The sequence below is a fragment of the Triplophysa dalaica genome, chromosome 17 (assembly GCF_015846415.1).
Source record: "Triplophysa dalaica isolate WHDGS20190420 chromosome 17, ASM1584641v1, whole genome shotgun sequence".
Lineage (NCBI taxonomy): Eukaryota > Metazoa > Chordata > Actinopteri > Cypriniformes > Nemacheilidae > Triplophysa > Triplophysa dalaica.
The window spans coordinates 16,948,474-16,967,091 of record NC_079558.1 but is presented as its reverse complement, the minus strand read 5'-3'; the positions used below and the strand labels follow the sequence as shown (position 1 = coordinate 16,967,091).

The window sequence follows — 18,618 nt, the reverse complement described above, 5'->3', positions numbered from 1 at the left end:
TAGAAGATGGACAGCGGTGAACAATAGATTTGAAATATGTGAAATATAAAAAAAAAAAAAAAATTTGAAACATGAACATCGATTGTTATACACCCAAAAAACATAATCAAAGCCTCAAAAACAGGAAAAGACTGGCTCCTTTAACTAAAAAGGTCCTCAATTCCACATGCCAGATTGTGCTCCAGACAGAAACGTTTTATATTTTACAGTATGTAAATACAGTCAGTTGTGTCTAACGTCAATGTAAACTTCTTTCGGAAAACGAGCTGTTAATGGAGTTGTCTTGAACAGAGACGTTTGTTTGCTTTTCTAGCGTTCATGGCAGCGTTAATTCATCAAATGACAGAGAAAAGCTGTTAGAATGGCCATGTATCCAGATGTGAGATGACCTCTAAAGAAACAATTGAGGTGAATCTTGACATTCTCAGTAGAGTTTGCCTCGTTGGTCTGTTGAATATTCCACAATGTATTACTCAGAGCTGGCCTGCAAGACAGGAGATCTCACCGCTCACATTGAGTTTAGCAAATTTGCATAATTCTTTTGGTAAACCGAATGGTAGAACAACACAGGCAGCAGATGTAAATAAACTTTGCTATCTGCGGGTGCAATTCATGCTCAGTGAATTCCCCCTAAGTGCTTTGCAATTAAATAAAGCCGCAGTAAACCTCTGAGGTTTCAAGCAGAAGATCAAACAACTGCTCTGCGCTTTTGGAGAAAAAAGGTTCTTGTTTGTTTCTCCTGTTCTTCAGTTCTGCTTCTCTTAGGCCAGAGACCAGGCTGATTGTTGTGCTGCCACTTTTCAGACCTTTATAAAATTTGTTATGGAGGAAATTTCCAGGCATCTTGTCAAGGAGTAAAATGACTGGATTAGTGGATATCTTGACCAGCTCTTTCACGGACTCTGCACAATCTCACATTGTGCTGGAAATGTCACCGTGAGCCTGAATACATGTCCCTTGTTGAATTTACGGTAAATATTCACAGTGACTCCCTCGCGCTGGCCGCCAGGTTGTCTCCGTCTGTCCTGTGTGCTTTTTATGATTCTTTCAGGTTGCGATGTCGTAATTATATAATCAAGTGCGTTCAAGTCAGTTTGGTCTGAGCAATATAAATGTGCACCTTACCTTCAAACCAGTGTTGAGTTTAATAAAAAGGGTTTATTGTCTAAAACACAAAACAAAAACCTGCGATGGGGTAAAGACAATAATAACAGGGGAACAGAGACGAAGACTAACTAAACACTTGACTAACAAAACACTAGACATAAACTAAACTAAACTAAACACTTAGTAGACTGGTAAGTACATGAAGGCACAATGAATACAACGCACAAGCACAAGACAATGAACACGAGGGCTAATTAAAGGGGAGGAAATCAAGAAAGGACAGGTGCCGGGCATGAACTAATTAACAATCAAACGAAAGGGCGGGAACACAGACGAGACCAGAGAGAGCATATGGAAGACCGAAAGGGTCAGAATGTCTCTCTCCACATAAAACAAGAGGCCGTGCCATGATTCTGCCACAAGACCAAGAAAGACATGACATAATGAGACAGAATCACGACACTTAGAGTACAATAATGTACCCAAACAACATTATATTATGTTTTAAGTGACAGAAAGTATAATTTTAAGTCTTTATATTTGACAGTGCGCCACAGTCTCTGAAATGATCATATTGAGTCAGATACCAGGGAACAAGGTAAATGTCCCACAGATCAAGGGATATCTCAACACAATAACAGTTTTAGCCTCTTTATAGAAAACATGCTAAAGTTTGGACAGTTTGTGAGGACTGCTTAGGCTTTAGAAACTCTTAATTGTATTCACTGTTTTATTTTGAGAATGCCCTCTGTTATTATTAATATGACTTTGAAATCGAGAAGCAACATTTCTGCCCATTGGCAACGGTTTGGTGGGCTTATCCTAGGTGCCAAACTTTGCTCAATAAAGTTGGCAAGGGTTATTCACGAGAACCAAATCCACAGGCAAATAACCTGAGATTGGCATGGCGGGAGAAAATGTAGAGAGTAAGAGGACAAACGAGGTAATAAGAGAAGAGTGAAACACAGAGGAAGGAAAAATATGATCCGTCACATGAGTCAGAGGAGAACTATCCAAGAGAACATAAAGAGAAAGAGACACGGAGAGAGAGAGAGGGGGACAGGAGATTGAGGAGGGATGAAAAATATTGATGTGGACTCAGAGATTGTAAGCACTTTTCACACACACACAAACACACCTTTTGTAATGGGTCTCTGTTTTGTACTGGCTCCGTGTCCACACTTAAAGCTTTACCCAGTTGGGTGTGTGTATGTTGTTAATTTTAAAAGAAATGTAAATTAATGCATTTATGTCGGACAGTCCAAGCTGCACTCTTAAGTTCAAAATAAAAACTGAAAACTAAACTAAGTGGATCAAAAAGAGTTGACAGTTTCCGGTCCTGATAAAGTGGTGAATGCTTGTTTCTTACGAGGAGTCAATGTAAAATCCCCTAATGGGCGCCAAAGAAACTTTATTTTTACGAGTGCACGCACACACACTGATCTCAGATAAGCGATATCCCATCTTCCCACAGTGTCTCAGAGTGGGCCGCTCTCAGCTCGTGCTGAGTTGATGAATTATCTCGGCAACATTAAGCCGCGCTTGTTATTGTTTGGTCCTGATTTATCGAGGGTTTTGGTCCCAGGTCAACTCCCGACCCCTCCTTCCGCCTACCCCCGTCTCCTCCCTTTGTCTCTCATCTGCTTCTCTGTTTGGATTAGAAGACGTTTGATTGATGACTCCCGAGACAAAGAGGTCTGTCTGAAGATGGTCAGTAAACAAAAACACATGTGGCTGAGACAGGACTCATCAGGGACTGAGCAAGCACTATCTTCATCTTTTTTGCAGCCCCACGCGATCGTTCGGTTGGGCATGTAATGCTGCATGCAAGCACTTCGAGCGGAGCACAAATAAATCGGGCTCAAATTAGTCATAACACACATTTCACTGTTCTGTAAGCCTGCAGTGATTTAAAGCGTGTGACCTCTGAGCTCTGTGTGTGTTTGTGTGAGTGTACATGTGCAGGGTTGCTGACTCATCGATTTTAATAAAAGAACAGTTCTCTCAACAATACAGTTGTCATAACAGGTCTGTACAGTGTGACTTTTTCTTTCTGCTGCTGTTTTCTTAACAATGTAGACATACCATGTTGTCTACCTCTAAAAAGAACCAGAAAAGGCATACAAATATGATGAAAGCACAATAAAAGTAGTCCACATTACCATTTCGCTGCTGTCCTTCTGAAACCTTGTATTTCCATATTTCATGATTGTTTTGTCACCCTATATGTAAGTAAGTGGGTTTCGCAAATACACCATATGACCAATAAAGATAAATAAAAGTGCTTGTCACACAGTACTTGTTCATTCCAAGTCAAATTACAGATTTTTCTTTTATTACAAAAATCATTAAGATATTAAATAAAGATTGTGATCCGTGAAGATATTTTGTCACTTTCCTACCACAAATATACGTGGATGCAGCCAGGGCTGGAATGGGACTAAAAAACGGCCTGGACTTCTTGGCCCAGAACGGTTCTCAGTTGTGCGGTGGCCGGCTTGTCCATCCGGGGTGAATGCTTGGCCCATGTTTAGATTCGGCCCACTGGGAAAAGTCCCAGTGTGCCAGATGGCCAGATGCCAGATGGCCAGTCTGCCCCTGAATGCAGAAAAAGCGCAGAAAAAAGGCAGAAAACATGTTTACAAACTTCGCTGCTGACCGTTTGGTGTCTATGATTACCTTGGAACTTCTGCTTTCTGGTTCATCTACTCTCCACAACAGAAATGCAGCGGTAAGCCAATAGAGAGCGTTAGAACAAACCTGTTTCTTCTTAGCAACAATCTGCTGCAGGACATTTAAGCCAATTTTCTCAATATTTCGATTTTTTTGCACCCTCAGAATCTGGATATTCAAATAATTGTATCTCGGCAAAATTTTGTCCTATCCTAACAAACCACACATTAATGGAAAATTTATTTATTTAGCTTTCAGATAATGTACAAATCTCAATTTCAGTCAATTATGTTTTATGCCTGGTTTTGTGGTCCAGGATCACAAATTGCTGTGAGGAAAATATTACATATTATGTTTTTCGCTTTAGCATATTTTAACTTGTCAGTACATGAGATGTTGCAGAAGTCTTTGCTTGCCATTTGACACCTTTGAATATGCTGAAGTACAAATAAGAGTTATAACTAAGATACATTTTCAGTGAACACAACTTTCAAATACTGTACGTGCAGGCAAGCAAAAGACTATATGTGGGTGTTCAACCACAAAAAGGGAAAAAGTTGGCACACCACAGCTCCAAAAGCGAAATGTTGTCACCAAAAATAACACGAAGCTCATCTATGCGAAGCACCAAACAGCTTTAGAAATTGAGTTTTTAGGAAACAATTTTCACAACATTTTTAGGAAAAAGTTTCCCCAGACCCTCCTTTTATCTGCCATTGGTTCATTAGAAAAGATAGTTCCATTCCAAACTCACACCAATATTTGAGCTAGAGTTTAAAAAAACATCAGAACACAAACAGAGAAACATTTTGAAAGCACCACCGAGGCTGTGTTTACACTCTTTTGGAAGAATAATAGCTTTCTTGCATGTTTTCTAGAAAACCATCACCATTAAATCTGAGACTACAATATATATGTGGGCACACTGCATCATTAATGTATATTGGAAAATGGTATTGTTTATGGTCTTGTATTGCTTTTTAACTGCAGTCATTAAGGACGGGAGGCATACTGTAAACACACAGTGCTTTGCGCAAGACTTGAAATATCAGACCTTGCATTGGTGTCGAAACTTTATGCTTTATATCCAAGATGTGAGTCATCTCTGGGGCAGTAACAGACTGGGAAACTTTAATGGTCTGGAAACTTGTTTTGTGTTGTTTTATTGAAGTCAGTTTTATTCTGCAGTATGTATGAGGCATTGCAAATCGTACGTGAATACTAAAAACACTGCTGACCAAATTACATCAGACAGTTTAAAACATAACGGAAGAACATTAGCCTGCATGTACTGTATTTGTTTTTTGTATTATGTGGCAATTTTATTGCTCAGATGTTGCTCTTTCATATCTCTGGAGAATTCTGCTTATCCTTTGTAATGAAAGTATTATATTCGTACCAGATGTTTCTTTTCAAAGAAATATAAGACGCACAGATGTGATGTTTTTGACGTACAGTACAAGTGCTGTAAAGTGAATGTAGAGAGCGTGGAGAGTTTCATACAATAGAATTCATATTGAGATATCCGACTCGACTGCAGACTTCAGTATCGTGGCAAAACTGAGCACAGTTTGAGATCCTGAGATCTCTTCTGAAATTTGAGAGGAGACACGTGTGAGATGATGACTGAGGCCTTTCTCTCAGGAGAACACTTTGAGATGCAGAAAACCTCAACATGAAGTCCACACAGCGGAGAAATCGCTGATCTCCAGTTGATAGCTGGAATGTGTTTGTTTTGTGGGTGTGGAAAGGTTCAGGACAGTGTGAATTCATGCAGGAATACAGCACATTGGAGAAACTAGAAAAGCACATTAAGACCTACCTGTTATTTTTACTAGTAAATGAATGTCTGTGATGCACCAATAAATTCCTGTTGCATGATGTAAAATCATTTTCGCAAACCACTGCATTTTTGCACTCTCCAACCCATTTTACCAGTAATGGATGTGTATTTATCATACAATATTAAATGAAAATGCCCTTCAAATATTGAAATCAAACACTAAAATCCATTTGTAGTTTTATTATTGGTTTTTAAAATTTACAGGTTTCCATTTGGCAGATATGTTTATACAAAGTGACTCACCGTTTGTTATATTATAAGTTATATATTTGATCAGAATGTGAGGATTGACCTCATGACTCGCGGTGCAATAAAGCTACATGAACAGAATAAACGTGTCTTGAATTTGGGCACAATATTTCATGTAGTCTAGGTTAGGGCTAAGCGATATAACGGTTCATACCGAATACCGCTGTGTGTTTTTGTTATAATTTTTTTTTTAATATATCGCATTATCGGTGTATGTCGCTAAAACAACGTGCGGAAGGCGGCGCAACGCGACACTGTTTCAGTGGGTCCCTTTTCAATGTTGCACTGTGACCGGCCATTCACACAGAATGTGTCTTTGTATGCCGCGGCACTACTTTATCATAATTTTTTCGGAGGCGTTTGGATGTTTGCGTGCGTCTCGCGCATAAGCGGTGACGTTACATATTTCTTTACCAATGCAATGGGAGCGCACCTCGTGGCTTTACGTTATATTAAATATAATAACAAACAGACATTTTCAAAAAACAAACGTGTTCCCGTCTTATCTGCTCAATATAGGCATATAATATGATGTGTTATTTGTTTGGAGGATTTTTTGTTAGGAGGATTGACAGCAAGATCCGATCACTTTCCTCCCACGTATTTAATTTTAGCCTAAAAAATATGATTTTAGGAAATCATGAAGCCATTGTGACTATGTAAAACACAACAGACTTCACATGCATGTTTTAATGCTACAATTGTTACTATTCTGCTCTTCTGAAATAAACCTTTTCTAAATTTTGTTTTCAACTATTCATTTCTGGATGGGTGCTCCTAACTCTTGAAGTTGGGATCACCAGTGCTTCCACGGCTTCTATTTATTTGCTTAAATATTATGTATGCAAGTTACCTTTGCATGCTCTTCAGTTGTTAAAGAAGTCTTCTAAACTTTAAGGGGATACTCTCACTGTCAAATGACTGTATAAAATGGCATTTTAAGTCAATCAACAGCACTATTTCCTCACTCAATTAGTGGAAAATGTGGTTAAAAAAAAAGAAACTTGTCCTGGTTGGAATCTGCTGAATTTTGCGAGCTCCTACCAAGTGATGAATTAATTTGTGGCAAAATATAGTAGACGTTTCTTTCGTAACCTCCTAAAAACATTTTGACCCACAGTACCAAACAATCCAATCCATATTCTGTTTACTGCAGAAGTTTGAGTCATCTGCAAGTTTTATTCTGAATCGTGTGTGGGATGCCAGCACGCTCTGTTTTGATTGGCTTAAGTTTCAGCCTCTGTCCACTGTGCTGGAATGAGTCTCAGCTCGGTTGACCCTTGACCCCTGAGGGTCATCGTCCATTACCACATGAAACATAAACGTCAGCAGCCCTCCTGCTAAACGCATTTGTCTTCTAGTAGGTCATTGGTCATAGCCCACCTGCTTTAGCCAGAACTCCTTCACACTCGGAGAAATGCATTCGATCCATTAACACCTTCAGGCGACTTTGAACTACTGCGGTCTCATTCTACAAAAGTAGCGGTGAGAATGCAAAAGTAACTTAGTTGAGACAGTGGTCAAAATACAATAGCTATCCGTTAAATGCATTTAATGAAGAAGGCCATACAGATATATTCAGCTTTGGTTCCAGCTTTGTGACTTTAGGAGTCGCTAATGGATGAGAGCCATGCACAGAGCTGATAGCTGATTGGTTTATCTTAACGAATGGCCCGCGAGAACGCTGCAGCACGTAAAATTGCAACTAATGATGCCTCGGAGTGTGGCAGTGGTTATTGACCTATCAATCCAACCAACAGTCTTTCCCCGGAGCTCAGCTCCTGCGCGGTTTTCCACACATCACTACATTGTCTCCAACATCCATTCATCTGCCTAATGCGCTCTGTCAATACTCACACAATACCATGAAAGGATTGATTTGAATGTTCTGCGTTCTGTTCCATTCCAGACATTTTAATGTCGTCTGCAAATACCGCTCGGCATTCTTTCTGCAAAAAAAAAACCAACCAAACGCGAAATTAAACATTCATATAATTCGGGAAGTTATGTATTCGAACACGAGGTAATTCTAAGTTGCGTAGTTCTTGTGGGCAATGTTTTGGTTCTGGCGGGTTGTAGACTTGGTTGATTTCATTTAATGCTCTACAGTTACAGTTACGTAACCATTCCGATCATTTTACTGCCTGTTTACATATTAATATGATCATGGAAGATTTTTGGTAGTTGCTGTAGGCAATGTGAAAAAAGGTCCTTTGACTGTATCAATATACTCACTCACTTTAGTTAAAAAGTTTAATATCTTCTTCATAAAGGGGGATTTTTACTTCTGCGTCAGACCTACGCCGTAGCCTACGCAGAGACGCCTATCCTATCCTAGCCTGACGCGCACCTCTCAATGTAACAGCACTTTAAAGGGCTCATATGGCTTCTTCTTCGGCTCTTGTCTTGGTTACACAAGCAACACGCCTGTGGACACTGATTCCTAGTGGTTATTGCCTGTCAACGCAGACAACAACGCATAAGTATAAACAAAAACTGGCCCGTTGCCTACTGAGGTAAAAATTTGTTAAATGTAGTTGCTTTGTTTGTGTGTGTATGTTGTAAAGGGAGGTCTCATTGATGTTAAAGTGTAAATAGTTTGTGATTTTTAAGGTCCTACTTTGCTTTATGGAGTGTCCAATGACAAGTTTACGTACACACAAGGTCTAAAAACATTTTCATTTTCTAATGATAGGCAGTTATTATTGCCTTACTTCTTCACTGACAATCAAATGATTCATTCGGCGATTCATCTGTCTAAACCCGCTTGCTTTCAGTCAGCCTACTCTGATGCGATTGGTCAGATGGTCTCTGCTGTGATTGGTATACCGCATACAGCATCGCAGTGTCGTAAATGGAACGTAGGCGGGCATTACGCAGAATGACGCAGATGTGACGCGGAACTGAAATTTGAACGACAGATGACTCGTTCGCGTGATTCAGAGTCGACTCATTTTTCCCCAAGCCAATAACTTTGTTACTCGTTCACTTTCAGCTTTGTAACTTGGCAGACTGCTTACATTCACACACAGAAACATTACACACCTAAAATGTCATTTTAAGGACGTTGTGATAGTTACTCTTTAAGACAGGACTAACTTGTAGGCAGTGTGCAGGGCAGCTTCTGGTCATCAGTGCTAGGACCTAACCTCGAACTCTGACACCATTAGTGTGGGCCGGTCATTTGACTCGCACACACACAGAATGATAAATGGCCGTACATTCACATACAACACAGGTGTCAGAGGCTTTAGAAATCAGACATGCACAGACACACACATCTATTAATGTAAAGACTCTCTTGGCCATAATGAAATAAACCAGAGTGAGTAACTATTATTCTGAATGGTGCCCCCCCACCACACAAACACAAATAGGGACGTTAACCCCAGCATCATTAATCTGATAGGGATGTCAATGTGTGTGATGGAGGGGGGTTTGTTCGGCTCTAGGGTGGAGGGGATTCGAGGAGATGACTGTCTCCTGATCTTTCGGCGGCTTCTTTGTGCAGACAGTCAGTGACTGAAGCGTATCATTTTTGCACATCTAGCATCACCAAACACAAGTGTTTTTTATTCTCTCTCTCTGTCTGCCACTAGACAGCCAAAGAATATTGTGCAGTGAATACATTTTAATAGACATGCTATCGTACCTTGTCATCTAAATGATTATCTTTAGTATAGCATTCTGCTTGTAAAATTGTGTCCTGTATTGGGACAATTTAGGGACTAAAGGATTTTGAAACTTAAAAAATAATGTTTTTTGTAGTGAATGTAGAACATTTTTCTATCTTACAACTACTGAAATTTTCTTAGATTCACTTCCATTGTCACCCACCAAAATTAGCTTTCACTTCAGCTAGAACTCTCAGAAAGGCCAAGCAAAAACTTGTCTATTCATTTGGACGGTGAGACTTCCGTAACAAGAGCTGTATTGGGCATTCCAGTTTCTTCTATGTGTTTAAATACAAGTTAACTGTCTAAGCTATGTTCACTCTTAAAAATAAAGGTGCTTAAAAGGTTCTTCACAGGGATGCTAAAGAAGAACCATTTTGGTTCCGCAAAGAACCAGTCGGAGCTGCTTAAAGAACCATCTCTTCCTTTTTATCATCGGAAGCACCCTTTTTTCGCCACAAAGAACCCTTTGTCATGATTCCGCTATCATATTATCTTTATTCTTATTCTTGCAGCGGAGTCATGACTAAGTCTAGGGTTTTGTGTGAGAAGGACATGGCATGGCTTAGATATTGGCTGTCATGCGCCTTCTCGTGTCTCGTCTATGGCCCCGCCCCTCTCGTCTCCTCGTTAGCTTCCCTTGAGTGTTTTATTACCCACACCTGCCTATTGTAATTATCCTTTGTTCGTCTCCCCATTTAATGCCCTGGTATTCTCTGTCTTGGACATAGTTGTAACTTTGCTCGTCTGAACTGCTGTACCCAGGATTTAGTCCATATGCTGTGTCCCAGCGTTCATTTCCAGTGCTCTGTTTTTGGATCCTTTTGATTTTTGTTACAGTTTGTTACCCTACGTGAGTTTTTCGTTCCTGTTTGGCTGTCTTTGTTTATCCCCTGTATTTTACCCCATTGTGGGTTTTTGTTTTGTGTTTTATAAAGATATTTTGTTACCCCGTACCGCTGCCTGCATTTGGGTTCTTTATCACCACACGTTTCGTGACAGAACCAACGAGCCACTAATGAACCCAGCAGGCAGCAGCTCGTCCCAGACTTGGTGGCAGTCAACCACCAATGAGGTCAAGAAAGGCAACGGCCCTTTTCCTCCCCAGGGTGATCGGACCCTGGAGGATTATCCACGAGGATCTGTGGCTAGGCGGGGCTTTCTCCCAGAGGTCCTGTTGAAGTCTTATTTCCTTGCTGGCCTCGTCAGTCCTCCTCCGCCCGAGGAACGGGAGAGGATGATCCGGGGGTCTTTCCAGGATCTGGTAAAGGATCTCGCTTTCAGCGGCCCCCAGGACTCCTCCCATTCACACCTGGATTCTATCCCGGAGGACCGGGTTCTCACCACTGGGATGGTAAGGCTCACTAGTCCCCCTATCACCTCTTTGCAGCCGCCCACACGCCCTGTGGTCCGATCAAGGAAGAAGCAAAGGAGGGGGTTGCTTCCTCCACCGCAGGCACCAGCCACGGCTCCGGTTCAGTCCACGGTCCAGGTCCAGCCGGCACCCAGCCCGGCCCAGCAGCCGGCACCCAGCCCGGCCCAGCAGCCGGCACCCAGCCCGGCCCAGCAGCCGGCACCCAGCCCGGCCCAGCAGCCGGCACCCAGCCCGGCCCAGCAGCCGGCACCCAGCCCGGCCCAGCAGCCGGCGTCTAGCCCTATCCAGTCAGTGTTCCAGCCGGCCTTCCAGCCGGAAACCAAGCCTGCCCCTGTTCCCAACTGGACTTCCCCAGTCAATCCCCCCGGGGCTTCACGCTCCAGAGCGCCACCCCGGACCGTGACTCCCCCTAAGACTGTCCCACCCTATCCATACCCTTTTGGACTGCCCCCTAGGAACTCTTGTTTTGCCCCACCACCCCTCCCATGTCTGTTGTTTATATTATGCCACCCTAACCGAAGTGTGATATTTGCCTGTCTGCCCGTGATCATGTTTTCAATGTTCTGTTGGTTTTTGTCTGTTACCCAGTCTGTCTTGTCTTGTTAGTTACCCCTTGGTGAACACCTGGAGGTGTTCATTTGAGGGGGGGGCTTATGTCATGATTCCGCTATCATATTATCTTTATTCTTATTCTTGCAGCGGAGTCATGACTAAGTCTAGGGTTTTGTGTGAGAAGGACATGCCATGGCTTAGATATTGGCTGTCATGCGCCTTCTCGTGTCTCGTCTATGGCCCCGCCCCTCTCGTCTCCTCGTTAGCTTCCCTTGAGTGTTTTATTACCCACACCTGCCTATTGTAATTATCCTTTGTTCGTCTCCCCATTTAATGCCCTGGTATTCTCTGTCTTGGACATAGTTGTAACTTTGCTCGTCTGAACTGCTGTACCCAGGATTTAGTCCATATGCTGTGTCCCAGCGTTCATTTCCAGTGCTCTGTTTTTGGATCCTTTTGATTTTTGTTACAGTTTGTTACCCTACGTGAGTTTTTCGTTCCTGTTTGGCTGTCTTTGTTTATCCCCTGTATTTTACCCCATTGTGGGTTTTTGTTTTGTGTTTTATAAAGATATTTTGTTACCCCGTACCGCTGCCTGCATTTGGGTTCTTTATCACCACACGTTTCGTGACACCCTTTGTGAAACAGAAAGGTTCTTCGAATGCAAATGTTTCTTTATGTAACCATTTAGACAAAAAAGGTTATTTTGTGGCATCGTGAAGTATCTTTATTTTTAAGAGTTATTACCAATTGAATACCTCATAGGTTGGAAAAATCTTAGTTTATATCACCTCCAGTTGATTTGGGAAAGGTGGTAGGTCTTGAGGTTTCTATACTTTATCCCTATTTGTGAACTGTCTGAGTGTCAGTCAGTCTGAAAGCCGATTAAAGTAGACATTGATGGCTTGCTAAAAGAAAGTTTTGAACAACATAAGGTTGAGTGAGCGACCACAGAATATTATAATCCTGACGGATCGTTCTGGCTTTCAATTCTGTTTGGATGAGCCACAGTCATTGAAAAATGAATGTAAACATACAACCGTGACCACACATTCATAATGGGCTACATTTCATGGCAAGCCTACTTTGTTATAGTTTAATAAACTTTTTGCTCTTTCATCATAATGCCATTGGTGGCGTTTTAAACCGTGAGAGAGTGGATTTTATTGCTTTACTTAGTTTACTTTTTGCAAAAAGAAGATTTGGATTTCAGTTGGAAAAGTTTAGACTGGAAAAAAACTGTGCGAAACTGAGGGAAGAGTGTTTGTGCAGCAAACAATGAGTGATTGACTGCGTGTTCAGGCGTTATACAGCACTCAGTAAAAGCCAAGTCCATCAAACCCATCACACACACTGAGAGATGTAGGTCAGAACAATACATCACCTCACAGTGAATTACACACAACTGGGTGTGTGTGTTTGTGTTGCTTGTGAGGGCCAAGTTTTTACATTTGAAAATACCCTCACCGATATAATGAAATATTTGTCATCACTGTGTGAAAGGCTCAAGAAAAATCTTTTGCTTTGAATCTAATAATATCAACAGGTGAGGGGTAGATTCAGGTGTAGGATAAAGTAAATATCATTATCTTGAAAAATACAAAAATCATTACATCTATAAAAAGCAATCAAGGATAGAGCTTTAAAAGTGTGTGTGTGTCAGAGAGAGAGCGAGTTAGAGAGTTTATTTACTGCTGAGGGTTTGTATGTGTGGGTGGACAGCAGGAACTGAACGTGTGCTCAAAAGTGTGTGTGTGCGCATGTGTGTTTGATGCCAGTCAGTAAGGCCATGTGGTTTAGATTCAGTCAGCTGGTTGCACTGCAGGCATCTCTCCAGAGAAAAAGAACCGTCTCAAACCCATCTTTTCTCTTCTGACACTCTTCCTTCAACACCATCTGTATTGCACTGCTGCTTAGAATGCGGCTCATCTCATTTACAAGCCAAACCAGGTTTATGCAGAAACAGCTATACTTTGTTTCAGATGTCTAGATTTCTCAACCTGAGCACACACATGCTTGCCTAACACCACAGATAACAACACCACGATATCATATCCTAAGTTTTAGTCATTCAACTGAACCTGTACACTCTTAAAAAAAGGTGCTTCAAACGGTACTTCGATGCCATAGAAGAAACTTTTGGTTCCATAACGAACCGTTAACATCTGAAGAGCCTTTCTGTTTGACAACAGGTTCTTTGTGGCGGAAAAAGATTCCTCTGATTATTTAAAAAGGTTTCAAGAACCTTTGACTGAATGGTTCTTTATGGAACTAAAATTTTCTTATGGCATCGAAGTACCTTTGAAGCACCATTTTTTTAATTCTTTGGCATAGCTGTGAAGAACCTTTTAAGCACCTTTATTTTTATGAGTGTACGTTTGTGATATGCACCTCAAGGATACTGTAATGATAAACTCTATAAGATTAAATGAATCTGAAAATAACATGGAACAGAGTCCAAATGTTGGAACCAAAATATAGAGAGTTTGGGGTGTTTTTTTTACCATGCATCCATCAAAAATTCCTAGCAACTGAATAACAACTATCTAGAACACTGTACCAACCACATAGCACATCCCTAGTAACAACTCAGAACATCCTAGCAACCGCACAGCAATGCATAGTGTGCTAGACTAACACACACACAGACACAATGGACATTAGCCTCTCAGTTTGTCTCAGACTGGAGGGGATGGATGAATGGATGTTGTGGGGAGGAGGGATGAAAAATGAATCTCGTCCTGTTTTTCTTTTACCCCACCCCCTTCCTGTCTCTCTCGTCTTTTGTCCTTTTTTCTTCAAAACATTCTTTTCTCATGCGTGTACAAACCCATTCATGTTATATATATATATATATATATAACATCAGATTCTGAAATGCTACCTAAGTGGAGAGCTCATTAGGATTTGGAACAGTGAGTTATTCTGTTGTATGGTTTGGAATGAGCTGTTGAGCACCTTGTTTCCTCTAACTTATGTTTTGAAGCTTGAGATTCTATAAATATTTACAACCCATTAGAAACACTTGTTGCGTTGAGGGTTGTCTTATGTGCCTCAGGAGCATTAGAAGGGATAGCTCACCCAATAAATGAAAATGCACATTTTTACATTCTCATGTCATTCAAAACCTGTGGAACACAAAAGAAGATATTTTGAAGAATGTCAGGAACCAAACAACATGGGTCCCATTGATAAGACATTTCTTAAAATATCTGCTTTTCTTTGTCTTTTTTGTCATGAATTCCTCAGAATCCATAAGGGACATAAATGAGGCAGATATTGGCATAAAGTAAAAGAGCTTTGTTGGTTGTGAAGTTTTGGTCATTTGGTTGTGGAAGAATTTAAAATGAGTTCATATTTAGACACAAGAGACTCCGAAGAGACATTTAGAAGAATGCGTTTTCTTCTCAAAGGTTCATGTATCCAACATGTGATCTCTTTTCTTCCCTAGCAGCACTCGCATCTTTGTGGCACAGCACAGGATAAAGTTAAGGATACAGGTTTGAAGACTTTTTCACCCACATTTTGACTTTTGTACACTATTAGGTCTATATTAGTTAATCTAAAATTAAATTTACTGTACTTTAGAATTGTCACAAACACCAAGAAGAGAAAACCCAAGTGCAGACGGCAGGTAAGAAAACTAACTTTTATTAACAAAACATAACGACCCATGATGGGGGAAAACATAACAATACAAAGAGCTTCAAACAAAGACTTCCCACGAGAGGGCAAAAAACAAGAGAGACTGGATAACTAAACTAAACTAAACCAAACACAAGGACATTACATAGGGGAACTAACAAGGGATAATTGCACTTAGCAGGTGTCGGGAATGAAACTGGAAATTTGGCGGGAAGCTAAACGAGGGGGCGGGGTTAGGAGATGAGACAGGAGAGCACATGGCCATCATAAACAAACAATGACCATGTGCTTCCACACAAAAGACGTGGGACTGTCATGACCCTGCCACAAGATTAGAAAAGCAAGACAAGATGAGACAGGATCATGACAAGAATATTTTGGATGTTACTTAATTATTATTTCTTTGAATACATAACATATGAGCAGAAACAGTGATGCTTTCCTTAAGAAAAGGAATCAAAAATGTAAAAGCTCACTATGAGCTCTGGGCCTCATCGGGACATGATGTTTTTATGGTCGCAAGCCAGTGCCTTTTGCTGTATGTTTCAAGTCATTTGCATTGTGTTAGAGGAGGAACATGTGACAGTTGGCAAGAACGCTGCAATCCTGTCTGGAGTCTGTGACAGAGATGCGTCCCCAAAGCATGATACACACTTCCTGCAGCTCGCTGCAGATTTATGAGGTGTGCGTATACTGCTGTCATCACAGTTTCTTCAAGCTCTTAAAAAGTTTTATGTTTCATAAAACTTTCAGAAGTTGCTTGGTGGTCTCACCGTAGCATCCAGTAGTAGAGCTGGGATTTAGCATGCTGCCAAGCTAACAACGTAGCCTAGTACTTTAATAAGAAGTAAATAATCGGCATTTACAGGGATTCAGGGATTTTTAATTACATAGGACAACTTGTCTGTACTGAATAATATATTAATGTGATTATTTTACAACCATAGTAGTTTTTATTTTGTTTTTTAGCTATAGTAAAAGTATAGTCTTGAGTAGCCATACCTTCATATTGAAGGTCTGGAACTTATCGCTGCTTTCTTTGGCCAAGTCCTGCCCAAGAGGCCACATGACTGACAGGTCAAGCAACCAATAACGTTTCGTTTGGTGCCGTGTCATGTTTAGAGGCATGGAAATGTCCCTGTAGTAACAGATCGGTGCACAATCACGAACGTGTCAAAAGTTAACAGCAACAAGTAAAAGTACAGGAGTACGTGTCTTAAAAGTACTCAAGTATCAAAAGTAAATGTCCTTTATGACAGTGGCGCATTGTTTTATTGTCGTATACCTTACTCCTCTGAAGCAACCTATTGAATACAATGAATAGCTCACAGTATCAGTTGTTCTAAAGAATTTATGATGTTTATTTACCGTTTAGCCGTTATGCCGATAATTTTCATGAAAATATTTCTATGATCTTTGACTGATTGTAGCGCTCGTTCTTAACAATGCATCACACATTGTTAAACCACAGATGATTACATCACACTTTAGCATGTGCCTTTTTGTTTTTTTATTGTTCTATTTGCCTTTTAAGAGCTCTTTCAGCTGTGTATTAGCCCCGATGTTTACGTTAGTTTAGCGGGAGTTGCAGCTAAAGCCGGAAAACCGCGAGCTTAGAAAAATTGAAATACTGACAGTGAAAGCTCCTGGCAGATCGCAAGCCTGATAAATTGCCCACACAGGAAAAACTGCAATATAGAAAAGAGTTTCTACATTTGGACCTTTTTATTAATGTAGTGGAGTAAAACGTATGATATTTGTCTTTCAAATGTAATGAAGTTAAAATACAAGTATTCTGAAAAAATAATACTCAATCCAAGTACAGATGCTCAAAAAGTGTACTTAAGGACAGTTCTCAGGTCAGTGGCTCAAAAATGGGGTATGCAGTATATGCAGTGAATAGGGGCGCCGCACAAGGGGCACCATGGTACCAAAATATTATTTCAAGGTTTATTTATAAAACGAAAGTGAACGAAAAAGTCATTATCTAAAACGTTTTGGTTTCATTTAAATTAGTTCATTTTAAACGAGTTCAATAAATATATATTTTATTTAATCAAATTATTAGGTCACCCAATCACTCTTTGAAAGGCAAATGACTTAATGGATCGAGCAAAGAAACTTCCCTATGCGCAGAACAGAACATGAAAAACAAGTAAATTGACAAGTAAAAACAATGTCCGAGTGGATAAATATCGATTATCATTTCACCTCTGTAAATCTTTGTTATATAACGTTGCCTGAGTGGTAGTTCATATCTTAATACAATATCAGTTCACCTCTAGGCCTAGGCTTCATCTTTGGCGCTTATAAAATAAATCTATGTTTGTGAAGGAGCTTTATAATCACATTCGGGAGAGTCTGAGATGGTTGATAAAGCGGTTAAGTCTCCCTCTATCACGCATATAAGCTAGTTATCGGCTTCTTCATTAAACATCGGACGATTTTCCCCCATATGTCGACCCATTTTGCATTTTGAATGTCAGGTCCGTGTTCTTCACATAACGCGAGCAGATGCCTCTTCTGTAAACAGCGCTCAGCACAGTGCACCGGAGAGATTGTGTGTGGACACTAAAACAGCTTAATGATTGAATTGATGACAGAGACAAGAGCACAAAAGAACGTTTGTTAATAAAACATAATTTCTGCGTTCAATGTAAGTTTGTCTTTGTTTTATTTTAATGATGTGTGTAGACATAAAATGTGAACCACAAACTAAAAATGTTTTACAGAAAGGGGAAAATCCAAAGATTTTTTATTTATTTGCGATATGATGTCTGTTATCCATCTTATTTCACTTTTCAATGAAATTTGAATCATAATGCACAGTAAAGGTATGTTTAACATAGGCTATGTTATTGTTGTGTTTTTATTAAATATTAATGAAACACAAACCAAGCATTCGTTTTAAAGTAGGCTTAAATGGGAAAATACAAGGCCGTTTGCATATTTGCTTTATACAACGTGATTTTGTTGACCTAAGGACAACATTTTTATAAATGAAACCTAAACCCACACCAAATCCTAACCATAACTAACCCCTTAAATCAGAGGGAAATGAGAAGTGAATAACTATGGTCTAGAAGCACCTAATCCTGGATGGAAGATTAAACTTAAAATAAACTGTAAACTTCTTTCTGAAATTTGATTGGTTGATTTAAATGTTGTCCCAGGGTCAACATGATGTTGTCCCAAGGATATCAACCACTTGCTATAGCCAACGTCTTATTTGTCTTATTCTGGTAATAATACATCATGTTAATAATACTTTTTGTTGAAGGAAAGGGAATAATCTAAATGTATAACTTTGAAGATCAAAATAAGTTTATTTCCTCATCAGCACATCTCTTATGGTCTACAACTCCATTGTTAGCCTAATTATATGTGGGATATTTAAATAAGTTTTATTGTCTAAAACTGGACAAGCTTTTTGGTAAAGGTTTTAAATGTCAAAATTTCTAGACTACATAAGTGAAACTCACTTTTAAAAGAATACAATA

The 18,618-nt window shown here is 40.1% G+C and overlaps 1 protein-coding gene across 2 annotated transcripts in view; it reads left to right on the top strand.

The window, feature by feature from the left end:
* Positions 1–18,618, top strand: part of raraa (retinoic acid receptor, alpha a) — a 105,704-nt gene that overhangs the window by 29,861 nt on the left and 57,225 nt on the right. The window contains exons 2-3 of one of the 2 annotated variants that reach the window (XM_056771682.1): positions 14,928–14,973; positions 15,062–15,107. The exons of the other annotated variant lie outside the window; for it this stretch is intronic. The gene's annotated coding sequence lies outside the window, so the exon portion shown is untranslated. The remainder of the gene's footprint in view (positions 1–14,927; positions 14,974–15,061; positions 15,108–18,618) is intronic. 2 annotated transcript variants of the gene reach the window in all.